Here is a 12,626-nt window from a genome sequence, read left to right on the forward strand (position 1 = left end):
AAGGCTGTGGGGACATTTCCAAAGTACAGACCTTAGTGAAGGACACCAAGGTACATTTCAAATTAAAAACATCAAAAAACACAGAGAGGGTAGAGGATTCATGGTGGAATAGCCATCCAACAGAAGTGGTAGAGACAGTGAACGGGTTTAAACATGCATAAGGCATAAGGCTGTATTAGATATAAGATAAGGTCAGGAACTAATGGAAGTTTTCAGAAAATTGGGCAGACTAGATGGGCAGAATGGTTCCTATCTTCCAACACATTTTATGTTTCTATAAGTTAGGAGCACTTTGGTGTCAAATGAGCCATACATTGGATGCCCCTGGTCTAGTTCCACAAGTGCAAATTAGTCATCTAATCAAACAAGTTTAAAACAAAATTTATACAAAGACTGCTTGTGGTATACTGGTATAAAATGTTTTCAAAATTCTTACCTTTTATTTATTTTTTTAGTTGTATTGAGAGTCTGCAACTCCTGACCAAACCCACCCACCTTAATGTTATTCATCATGGTTGGTTACCTACTTGGTAAGGTAAGGTTTGTCAGAGTAGGCAGCAGTCTTCTACACAGAGACATCAGCACCATGCTGGCGCACAGATCAAGAAATCCTGATGGATCACGACTCACTGGTGGTAGACACAGGCTGCACTGCAGGCAGCTTGCTTCTTCCCTCTCATTCACTTTCCCGCTACTGAGCGGTGTCATATGGATGCGGCACCAACCCCGTGAAATGTGGTGCTGCATGCATCAAGGTGGTGTCAGGACCAGTATTCATCTGTCCTACTCCTGCCTCCCCACTGCAAAACAAGTGGCAGACACTGCAAGGTCCAGTCACGGACACAAGTGTCTGTGTACGGACACCTTGCCTATCCCTGAGTGATCCTTAGTCATGTATAAATTGAAACACAATGAGTGTCCTTAAATAGCCTAAATTTGACTCCTCCTACTGTGACATCATACAGGTAATAGATTACCACCCCTTAAACTTAACCCTTATCAATACTAGTACAGAGAAATTGTATCAAAGTATTGTATATCCATAAACAACTAATGTGAAATCCATAAATTTAAAATATTAGACATTAAAAACTCACTTGTTAATAAACCAAACGGCAATAGGGGGCACATTCTGCCTTAATGTATACATTTACACATAAACACTTATCTCATTACATGTGCAATTAAAGAAATACAGATAGATCCCAATCCCTGTTCATACCTAGGGGGGCCTTTTGTTTCCAGGTGATATATCCAAAATGCCTCCCTCTGTTTTAGCTTTTTCTCCCTGTCCCCACCTCTTCTCTCAATTTGAATATGTTTTATGATCTTATACCTGAGTTGATTTACTCAATGGCCAGCTTCCTTAAAGTGGCAGACTACTGGGGACTTAGAGTTTTCAGGCCTAATGTTGGATTTATGTTTCGTGATACGGTCACGGACCCTCCTAGTAGTCTCACCAACATAGAATCTTGAACATGGGCATTGTAAAATATATTTATAACATATTCTGTGTTACAAGTCAAAAATCCTGAAATTGGATATTTTTTACCTGTTCTAGGGTGGAAAAAGTTATCACCTTTAATAAGATTGTTGCAATTGCAACAACCCAGACATGGGAAGCAGCCATTTCTTTTGGGGCCTTGAATAGTTTGTCTTGATGTTTTGTTCAGTCCCTATATCTGATTTAATATGTTGGTCTCTCCGAATTCTGGCTCTTTTGTACACTGCCATGTTTTTTTTTTTTAATTCTGGAATATGTGGATTACTTAGCTTCAATATATCCCAATGTATATTTATCAAATGCATTATTTTGCCACTTTGTCTATTATATTGGGATACAAAAAGCAATCTATCTTTACCTTTAATACCCTGTCGGGCACTTCTCTCATTTACTGAAGGATTATCATACATTTCCAAAATGTGCTTGGTTTCATCTTGAATTAAATCATCTGGGTAACCCCTCTGTTTAAATAGATCTACCATGTCATGTAATCTGGACTCCAATCGGTCTTTCTAAGTCACAATTCTACATTCTTGAAGAAATTGACTCCTTGGTAAAGATTTTTTGAGGGGTGCAGGATGAGCACTATCATACTGTAATAAATTATTACGATCTATACTTTTTTGTATAAATCTATTTGTATACCCTCATCATCCTTATATACCCTAGTACCCTAGTATCCAGGAAATTATTTTCCTCCTCACTGTACTCCAGAGTAAACTTAATATGGTCAGTAGCCTCATTTAACTGAGACACAAATTCCAATAGGGTTCCAACGTCCCCCAACCATATACTAAAGATATCATCAATATAGCGTCACCAGGTGGTGCCACATTGATGAAATAAACAATTATCATAAACAAAAAGTTCTTCAAAACAATTCATAAAAATATTGGCATAGGTTGAGTGACGTTGGAAAACATAGCAGTACATTTTAACTGCAAGTAAAACTGATCCTGGAAGAGGAAGTAGTTCTGATACCAAATAATTTCCAAAATTTTTACAATGAAGTCACATTCTAATTGCCCATATAGTTTGGATTGGTTTGGACTTTTTTCTTTGAATACTTGTTTGAGGCTTTGGTGGTGTGAAGCCTGTCAGCGTGCATGTCTTTTGCTACCATGGTGCTATAGGTTCCTGAATTCCAGGAGGTTAACATGGTTTGAATCTCCTGCAACAGGAGTTTATAATTCTTTTCTCTGACCACATTATGGTCAAGTCCTAGTTGTACCCCAAGTGCCTTACAAATTCAACAGACCATTGAAAAGCATAGGAAGATTTCAATATTTCAAGTTCAAAGCTATGGACAGGTAGAGGTAAGGCTTCCATTTTGGAAAGATTAATTTTATTATAGCTAAGTTGACAGAAATGTTCAATTATCTCAAAAACAGCGGGTAGAGAGCCAATCGGGTTGGTCAGGAACAATGTGATGTCATCTTCAAAGCAAATTTTTCCCATTCCCTGCTGACTGTCACACCTTGGACTCTGTTAGACAGTCGGATCACTTGGCAAGTGTTCTATGGCCAAGGTAAAGATCAATAGGAGAGGGGGCAGCCCTGGCACGTGCCATTATATTCAGGAAACCTTAGTCCCTTAACCCTGAATAGAGGGCTTGTATTACCACAACTACCTGACCATGTCAAATGCCTTTTCAGCATCCAATGACATGGCCAGAATGGGAATCTTCGGTCTGTGAGCCTCTGAAAAGATATTAAGTACTCTCCTGGTGTTATCTGGTCCTTATCGTACCAAAGTAAACCTGGCTGGTCGGGATAAAAAGTTGGGAGTAACAAATGAAGACAATTGGCCCAGAGTTTTGCGTACAGCTTAACATCAAGGTATATTAAAGATATAGGGCGGTAACTTCCAAATTGAGTGGGGTTCATCCCTTGTTTGGGAATTGTTAGGTTAGTAGCTTGGAGTTATTCTTTACTGAATGAGTCCAGGTCTCTAGCCTCTTCGAACATTTTCAACAGGAAAGGGCTAATGAGAGGATGGAAGGATTTGTAAGAAGTAGCTGTAAATCCACCTGGGCCCAAAGACTTGTTGTTCTGTAAATTTTGGATTGCTCCATTCATCTAGTGTAAAATGGGCTAACAGCCCTTCTCTAGAAGCATCATTTATGAGGGGAGATCTAATTTCTCTAGGAAAGTGCTGATACATTCTAATGGTAATTCAGGACTGGACATAGAAGAGCTCAGATTGTACAGTTTGGAGTAATAACTGTCAAAAGCTTCACCAATATCTTTAGGAGATGTAACTTTTTTGACGTCTACTTCTATAGCTAATATCCTAGAGGCGGCAGTTCTGCCTTTAAGCTTGTAGGCCAATATTGTTGAGGCTTTATTTACATACAAAGATGTTTAAACCGGGTGAGGGGCTCCAGTATCCTTTCAATCTCTTTATCTTCAATTTTGGCTTTCAATATTGTGATCTCAGCTGCAAGCTCAGGAGAGGGATTGTGTTATTCAGAGACTCTTTAGCCATCAAGTTGCAAACCAAGACTCCAATAGGGGCACCTTTCTGCGTCCATAGAGAGGATTGTTTTTGAATGCAGATCCCTCTAAGGAATGCCTTCAATGAGGCCCACATAGTTTGGTAACATAACTGTGGATCCTCATTGATCAAACATGGCTACCTTATATAACGTCCTCTGCTTTAACCTACCCCCCATGCTGTCAGCCAATGGGAGATTTAAAGGACGTCTATGCTTAAAGGGACAGTCTAGTATAAATTAAACTTTCATTATTCAGATAGGACTTTTAATTTTAATCAACTTTCCAATTTACTTTTATCATCAAATTTGCTTTTTTCTCTTGGTATTCTTAGTTTAAACTAAACCTAGGTAGGCTCATGCTAATTTCTAAGCCTTTGAGGGCTGCCTCTTATCACATGCTTTTTAAATCTCTTTTCAACACAAAGAGACAGAAAGTACATGTTTGCCATATAGATAAAACTGTGTTCAGGTACAGGGGGTTATTTAAGATTTAGCACAAAACAATGCTAAATTTAAGACAATAGATAATAAACAGTCACAGTCATGTGATCAGGGGGCTGGAAGAAGGTTCCCAGATACAAGGTAATCACAGAAGTAAAAAGTATATTAATATAACTGTGTTGTTTATGCAAAACGGGGGAATGGGTAATAAAGGGATTATCTATCTTTTAAAACAATAACAATTTTATGGTAGACTGTCCCTTTAAACGTAGAAATAAAAGTAAGAATGCTAATAAAGGGACAAACTGGGCATGTGCAAAGAGCACATTTTAAAAAAAACACCCCTCCTTTAGATTTTGTTGCTATTTTAATTTTGTAATTTTTTTATTATTAAAATGTCAAAGATTTTTTTTTTCAAACCCCCCTCCCCTCTGAAATAAAATGTAGGCAAATGTGGAGTTTAGTGTCCCAAATTATGTAACCATGTAATCATGTTATATTTTATTTAACCATGTTATATTTTATTTAACCATGTTATATTTTATTTAAAAATGTAAGTTTGCGAAATTACTGTAAGAAATGTTCCAAAGACATTTAAATTGCGTATGGAATTTCTGACCACGAATTCATGAAGATACAATGAGAACAATGCTCTGCTTGTTCCGAATTGTCTTCTGAGCTTTCTGGTACCAGTTAATTGGCTGGATGTGGGAATTACTTCAGAAAGGTACAACGTGAGGGGGGGGGGAGCATGTATAGGTTCCCAGTGGCGATCTGTTCCAATACCTACCCGGGGAGACGCAACCGCAGGTGGGAACCTATACATGGTCTACCCCCCCACTGTGGGATTCCCTTTTCCTTCCCTCCCCATGGTACCTTCCCACCATGCACTGGAATTTGGGACAATAAACATGCGCTGCAATTTGTGACGCTAAACTCCATATTTACCAAATTGTAACCTAACAGTACCACCACAACAACTTTACAATGTATTTTTTTAAAACATTTTTTTATTTCTTTTTTCCCCTCTAATGCCCCTATGGATTAATTTCCACTGTATATATGTATCTATATCTATCTATATACACTAATTGTTGTTGTTCTCAAACACACTGTGTAAAAGACATACGCCAAAAGGAATTTCCTCAATGATCCAAGTTGAATCAACCCCCATTTTATCAACAACCAATAATATCCAGTATCCAATATTCAGATGTATCCAGTATTGCCAGATATATTTTTTCACTAGTGTCTGCTGAAAACCCCCCAATAAAACTGGAGGCCAGTAGTAAATTCAAGATGAACGCAATATTCACTGTTTTGAAGTTCATTCTTCAGGACACATATCTTACTTCTATCATTCTGTACAATTCATATTTACACATACCAGTAGCTGCCAGTAAACAAAATATCCACAGGTTTGTTCAGGTTTAGCACTAGCTTAAGAATAGTGACAGCCCCCAGGATCTCCAATAAAACTATTTTACCCCTTATTTCATAATTTAGAAACAAAAGGCCTAGTGATTTTTCATTACCTAGAGTCCTAGACAGTAGACAATATTCTCTTGGTTTCACAAACACGGTTTTATATATTTTTTTAATATTCAATGTGTTAGTATATAATATACCTTTTAATGTATTGTTATTGATGTACATGTGTGGTACTATTATTAATGGAATATGGGACTACTTGTATAGTACAATAACGGACCAATGGAAACAAAGGCTACTTAAAGACTAGTAGGATATACTAACAATACACTCTTGACAAAGTTTGTCCGGGACCAGACGGAAAGCGTTGAGGTCTTTTGGTTCCTATCAGCATCTGTAGTTTGTTTTCCTGTGTGCACTGGCATGACTGCCAGCGAGTTTAGCCGGCTTCTACCCTGGAAATCACAGTGAGCGTCTCTTGAAGTTTGCTGTTTTTGGTAGATGAGGCTAACCAAAAGCAGACAACAGTTCTACTACGGGGGTATTCAGTGGGACAAGTACATTGGAACTTTGGTGATGCATTTTTATATTTACACATTGTAAGTGTTTTCTTTAACTTGTGCTGATTACTTTTTTTATTAAACTACTACGCTTAGAGCAGCATGTGTGCTCTGTTTGTTCCTTATGTGTTTAAAGTTTCTTCAGGGAGTTAAGTCCAAACATCACCCTTCACTCTGAGAGCAGCACCGCAGAACGGACATTGATTACCATTCCTACATTGAAGGGAATAAACAAGTACTGTGTGGTCTTTTTTTGACTTCACCATGGTGCCCTATATCTGTTAATTAGTTGGCTTTTTGCACTCTGAATGACATTTCACTTATTGTAACAACATTGGGACTTTTTAATCACATTATTTTTTAATTACATTGTATTTCATACTGTTTTCTGTTTCTGATATTTATAGCACTGATACTCTACTTTTCTGAACATTTCCCTGCTCCAGGAGAGCAGATCTGTAAAAAAAAAAATTTTTTAGTGGCACATATTTTCTCCTAGGTCCAAACTCATCTCATTTCACTGACAGGGGTTTATTTGCCTGGTATATAAAATCCACAGGTGGATTTTCTCAGTGGCAATCAGATACATCACACAGAATGGCAACTACCTGATTTAAATTTTCACTAGCTTATAGAGCATTTTGAACTAGACCTCATTGCAACATGTGTCAGTTGCCAAGTGCCAATGTTTTAAGCAGTTTCCAATGTCAATACTTACTGTTAGGAACGTTTTTACCAGAGATATGCATGGGTAAAACATTTTCCTAATATTTGGTTCAGAAAAAATTTCTTTCATATGGGTATTTGTTAATGGAAGAATATTAATTTTGGATTGTTGCCTTTATTTCCAATGGTAACAGCATATATACAACAATTTTTTTTTTAAATCTTACATTATAGAATTCAAACAATTAAATGAACCTATTTTTCAATTTTGCAGAACATATAGCTTGCTGATTGAATTTGAGTCAATGACTAGCTAGCAGAGCCACAGAAGTCTCAACTGCACATTCCAATAGCACTAGTTAAAATGTCACACACCTCTCTATGCTAGTTTAAAGCTTGATTGGACAAAGCCTTATGGCTAAAACCAACATTTTGAACCTGACTGGCTGACCCTAACACCAATCATTAATATTACCATGGCAGGATTGGACAGTGGACAATTGACAGATGAATGGTCAGCTCCCCTTTACATAATTACAAACAAAGGAGCTGATTAGCCAAACTATATATATATGTTTTTTATAAAAAAAAAAGATATATTCTTTTAAAATAATAATTTATATGTCTGGCACAATTTTATCTGTCTGGTCTCCATTTAACCCACCTTCATTCTTGGTGACTATTTCTGTAGTGAGAGAGCCAAGATAACTATAAATTCCATCAAATACACTGAAGTACAGTATTTGTATTTTGGCTCATATGCCTAGATAATACTCACCAATCTTATGATCCTTTCCTATCACTAAGAATACGAGTCAGGGAGGTCTTTTTTTATAATCTAAAGGGGAGGGGTTTAGTTCTGTCCATACCCTTTGAGGTGGCTAAAATACATTCTTGGTAAATAATATATGGGTATATGAGAAAATAAAATAGAAATTGAAGTGCTTCCTGAATTTCTGTGTATTGTGTGATCTCTCTTTTATGTCAGTGTTTATGTGTAACTTGCAAGAACTGCTTCTAGTATGTGTGGATGAGTTATTGGATGCACATAAACCTGATTGATTAGTATTTGCATGTTTTTTATATTAACAAAGGACCTTGTCACCATATCATTAAAGTATACTGTATATTGAAATATATTATGAATTATCTTTTGTTTTATTGGTAGAGGAAGCTAGAGTAATAGATAATATTTCAGAGTCACCTACTTTCTTTTCCCCCAAAGCTAAATCTGTCATCTAGATCATTTATATTTTTGGACATTTTTGAATTGTATCTGTGGACAAAGCAGAAATAAATATAATATGTCAACTTGTCTTTCAATTAACAATGGGTTCTTATGTCTCTATATTCTCATTAAAAAAAATCTGGTATCAGCTTCAAATTCTCAGGTAGTGATAAATTTAAATTTTAAATACTAATAAATGTCATTATATGCATAATACTATGATATTAAAATTATGTCTGGATTTTTTTTTCTACCCAAAATCCCTTAACAAGGTGGGAGAAAGGAAGGGCAAAGAAATATATACTAGTGAATACAATCTATGTTATTCATTAACAAAATATTAACTGTTGACTGAGGTTAGGAACCTGTTTTCTGCATATACAATGTGTGTCAATCAGTTCTCCACTTCTCTTACGCCATACAGACCCTGCTCCTACTAGATATAGATACATACAGAAAGAGAAGCACTCTACCAGGAACAAGCAACAGCTCAGTAGCTTGTTCTTTGGCAAATTACCACCTAGGAGAAGCCTCTTTTAGCCCAATTATGCCTTTCACAGAGGAGAACTTTCCTGAAGTATATCAGTCTTATCCCACCTAACAAGGTCAGTACAGCCCTGAAATACCAGGCAATCCTCCTCTGAACAAGGAACATGACAACCCCAGAAGATTGTCTTGGCCTTCTTGGCTAAAAGAGGCTGCTCCTATGTGGTAACTCACCATAGAATACATTACTGAGCTGTTGTTCATTCCTCGTAGAGCGTTTCTCTTCTGCATGCATTTGTATTAAGACTCTGGGGAAGTCTCCCTAAGGGTGATTGGGGAAACCAGATGTAGACTCCTTGTCAAATGTGCTTAGAGGGATATAGCTGAACCTCGCTGGCCCATAGAAAGCAGGAACAATTGCCTGCGGTTGCCATGTTCCTTCTTCAGAGGAGGATTGACTGTTATTTCAGGATTTGCTAGGAAGAAACAGATCTATAAACGTCAGGAAATTTCTCCTCTGTGAAAAACATAATTGGGCTAACAGAGGCTGCTCCTAGGTGGTAACTCTGCATAGAACAAGCTACTGAACTGTTGTTAGTTTATGGTAGAGTGCTTCTCTTTCTGTATGCATTTATAATAATTTATATCTTAGTGATCAGGCCCCTTTATAACTCAGTAGCCAGGCTCAAATGTCTTAAAATGGTGTTAATTATGCCTAGAACCACCTGGATGTGGAAGCTGATGGTCAAATACTTAGAGGTATCAAACAGCTGTGTCCAACATTGGAGGATATTAAATCTGCTTTCTTCTAGCCTTAAAGTGAGAGTTCTTTTTTTTTTTATTGAACGTCGATTAACAGTACATGATAATGCAGTCACATGATATACATACTTTTAGAATGCTTGACGTTCCCAATTTTCTACTCCTACCCACCTCCCTGTAACCCTTCTAGTTTGTAAATGGAAGCTTGTTTACATTTGTGTTTATTACACTACATTCTTCTATCTAACATAGAAGAAAAAAAACAAACAAAAAAAAAAACGATAAAGATCTTCTCCTCTCCTCCACCCTCCCCCGTCCCACCAGTCTATTAATCAGCACTACCATTTTGTATATTTAATCTTTATATAATGAGGTCCATTCACCTCTAAGGGCAGCATTTAACATATATTCTGTTTGTATGAAAGAGAGAAGAATTTGTTTTTGTTTTGATGCCTCTAATGTTTTTATATAACACTCCCATTTTTTTTAAAAAGCACGACAGGCGTTGTGTTGTATCCAATTGAGCATCATATTGTTCCATGAGTAAGTGTAACCACAATTTATGAGTGAGATGCCTTACCATAGCACCTTTCTTCTCTATCCATAACAAGAGAACACAATTTCTGGCTAATAAGAAAATCAAAGGTAAAATAGGACACTGCTTGTTTAGGCTCTGATCCCAATCTAAGAAACAGATCATCTCCAAACTGATTTTGAGTCTAAGATCAAAAGTTGTTAATAGCCAGTGTTCTAATTTGCCCCAAAAGTTCCTAATATGAGGACAATCATAGAAATAATGATAAATATCTGGGGCATGTATTGAGCATTTAATGCACTGATTATCAATCAGTGAATTCCAATGTGAGTGTGTTTAGGGGTAAGGTAGTCTTGATGTAGCATTCGCACTTGGGACTCTCTCAGCTGTGATGATAAGGTAACTTTTTTGGTCTTTTCTAGACTATTTTTAAAAGTTAGAATAGTTATGTTTCCAATCCTCAACTTCCATTTGTCTAACCAGCTCTTTTGCAGATCTAGTGCTGTTTTACGTAACAAAGTTTGATAAAATGGTGTAATTGAATACTGGCCTCTTTTAAACGCATTGTGTATAGCGCAAAGGGTGAAGGGCACCAAAAGTTCTCATTTTTATCTTTGAGACTATTAATATAATGTCTTGTCTGTAGGTAAGCATAAAACTGGGAGTTTGGTATATTGAATTGTTTACTCAACTCCTGAAATGACTTCACTGTGTGAGAAGGCTGATCCAAAAAAAAAACGATCACATTTAACCCCTTAATCTCCCATGTACGAAAGGGCAGCGATTCTGTTCCTGTGGGAAAATCCAAGTTTCCTATCAAAGGTATAAATTTAGGATCAGGGTGAGAGATGTTTAAATGTTTAAAGGATAGCTTCCATGCTCGTATTGGGTCTTTATATAGAATGTTATTTTTTACCACTGTTGGTAATTTAACCCTATCTGTGTATGGGAGAGAGGATATATTAATATCTCCCAGAACCGCTTGTTCCAAATGTTTATGATAAAAATGTGCAGTATCCAGTTGCCAATCAAGTACTAATCTTAGAAGACTCGCCCAGTTATAGAATCTGAAGTCTGGTAATCCCAATCCGCCATCCGTGTATGACAGAGATAGTTTTCCCACCGCTATACGTGGTTTTTTATTTTTCCAAAGAAAACATTTGATAGCTCGGTTAATTAATAAGAGATCTTCTTTATGCATTAAAAAGGGTAGCATGAGTAGCGTATATAAGATTCGTGGTAATGTAATCATCTTAATTAGGTTGATGCGACCTGATAGGGATAGCGGCAGCGAAGACCATCTCTCAAGCTGTTGTGAAGCCTGTATACATTGTCTACTAATATTAAACTGATAGAGATAATTGGGGTTTGGATGAAGAAGGATCCCTAAATGAGTTAGAGTTGACATGACCACTTTAAAAGGGTATGTTGTTGTACTATGCAAGTGTCTCCTTAACCATAATATTTCAGATTTTGCTAAGTTTATTTTGTAACCTGAAAAGGTACCAAATTTTTCTATAACATTAAGAATTTTAGGAACAGAATTAGCTGGATCATCCACAAACAGCAGCATATCATCTGCATAGAGTACTAAGTGATGATAAGAGTCATTAATATTAATTGCCGCATGGGTTTGACGTAGTTTATGGGCCAACGGCTCTAGTGCCAGATCAAAAAATAGAGGTGACAGTGGACAACCTTGCCTGGTTCCTCTTTGTAAAGGGATATCAGCAGAGAAAAAAACATTAATCATTATTCGTGCCTTCGGTGCCACATACATATTAGCCACTGCCTGCAAAAAAGAGCCCTGTATATTAAAGAGTCTCATGGTGTTCAAAAGATGTTGCCATTCAACACGGTCGAAGGCCTTCTCTGCATCCAGAGATAGGAGGAAGGCCTCCTTTAGCTGACTGTTTGAATCATTCCTATTGAATCAGTAATGATTAATTATATGTAGAACTCTATGCATATTCACTACCGAGGATCTTCCTGTAACAAAATCCGTCTGATCCGCATGTAGAATGTCTAGCAAAATTGGTTGCAATCTTGAAGCTAGAATCTTCGTATATTTTTATAGTCCGAGTTGAGAAGTGATATTGGACGATACGAGTCAGTCAATGTATGATCTTTACCTGTTTTGGGGATAAGAGTGATGTTAGCTGAAGAAAAGAGTGCAGACGGAATAGCCTTTTCTATGAAATATGTGTTAAACAGTTTCAGTAGAGGTACCACCACTTGTGATTGTAGAATTTTATAAAATTCAATTGGAAGGCCATCTGGCCCCGGCGTTTTCCCCAGAGAGAAAGAGGATATTGTATTGTTTAATTCTTCTATAGTGATCGGGGAGTTCAACTTAGATAGTTGTTCTTGTGATACTTGTGGTAATTTAACATTTTCCCAAAAGGATGCCATGGTCACCGGATTATTATCCGCCTGGTTAGTATATAATTGTTTATAATACTCTTCAAAGCAGGTAAGAATATCCTTCATTTTTGTAAAGGTTTTCCCCTTATGAG

This window comes from Bombina bombina, chromosome 7, assembly GCF_027579735.1.
Source record: "Bombina bombina isolate aBomBom1 chromosome 7, aBomBom1.pri, whole genome shotgun sequence".
Lineage (NCBI taxonomy): Eukaryota > Metazoa > Chordata > Amphibia > Anura > Bombinatoridae > Bombina > Bombina bombina.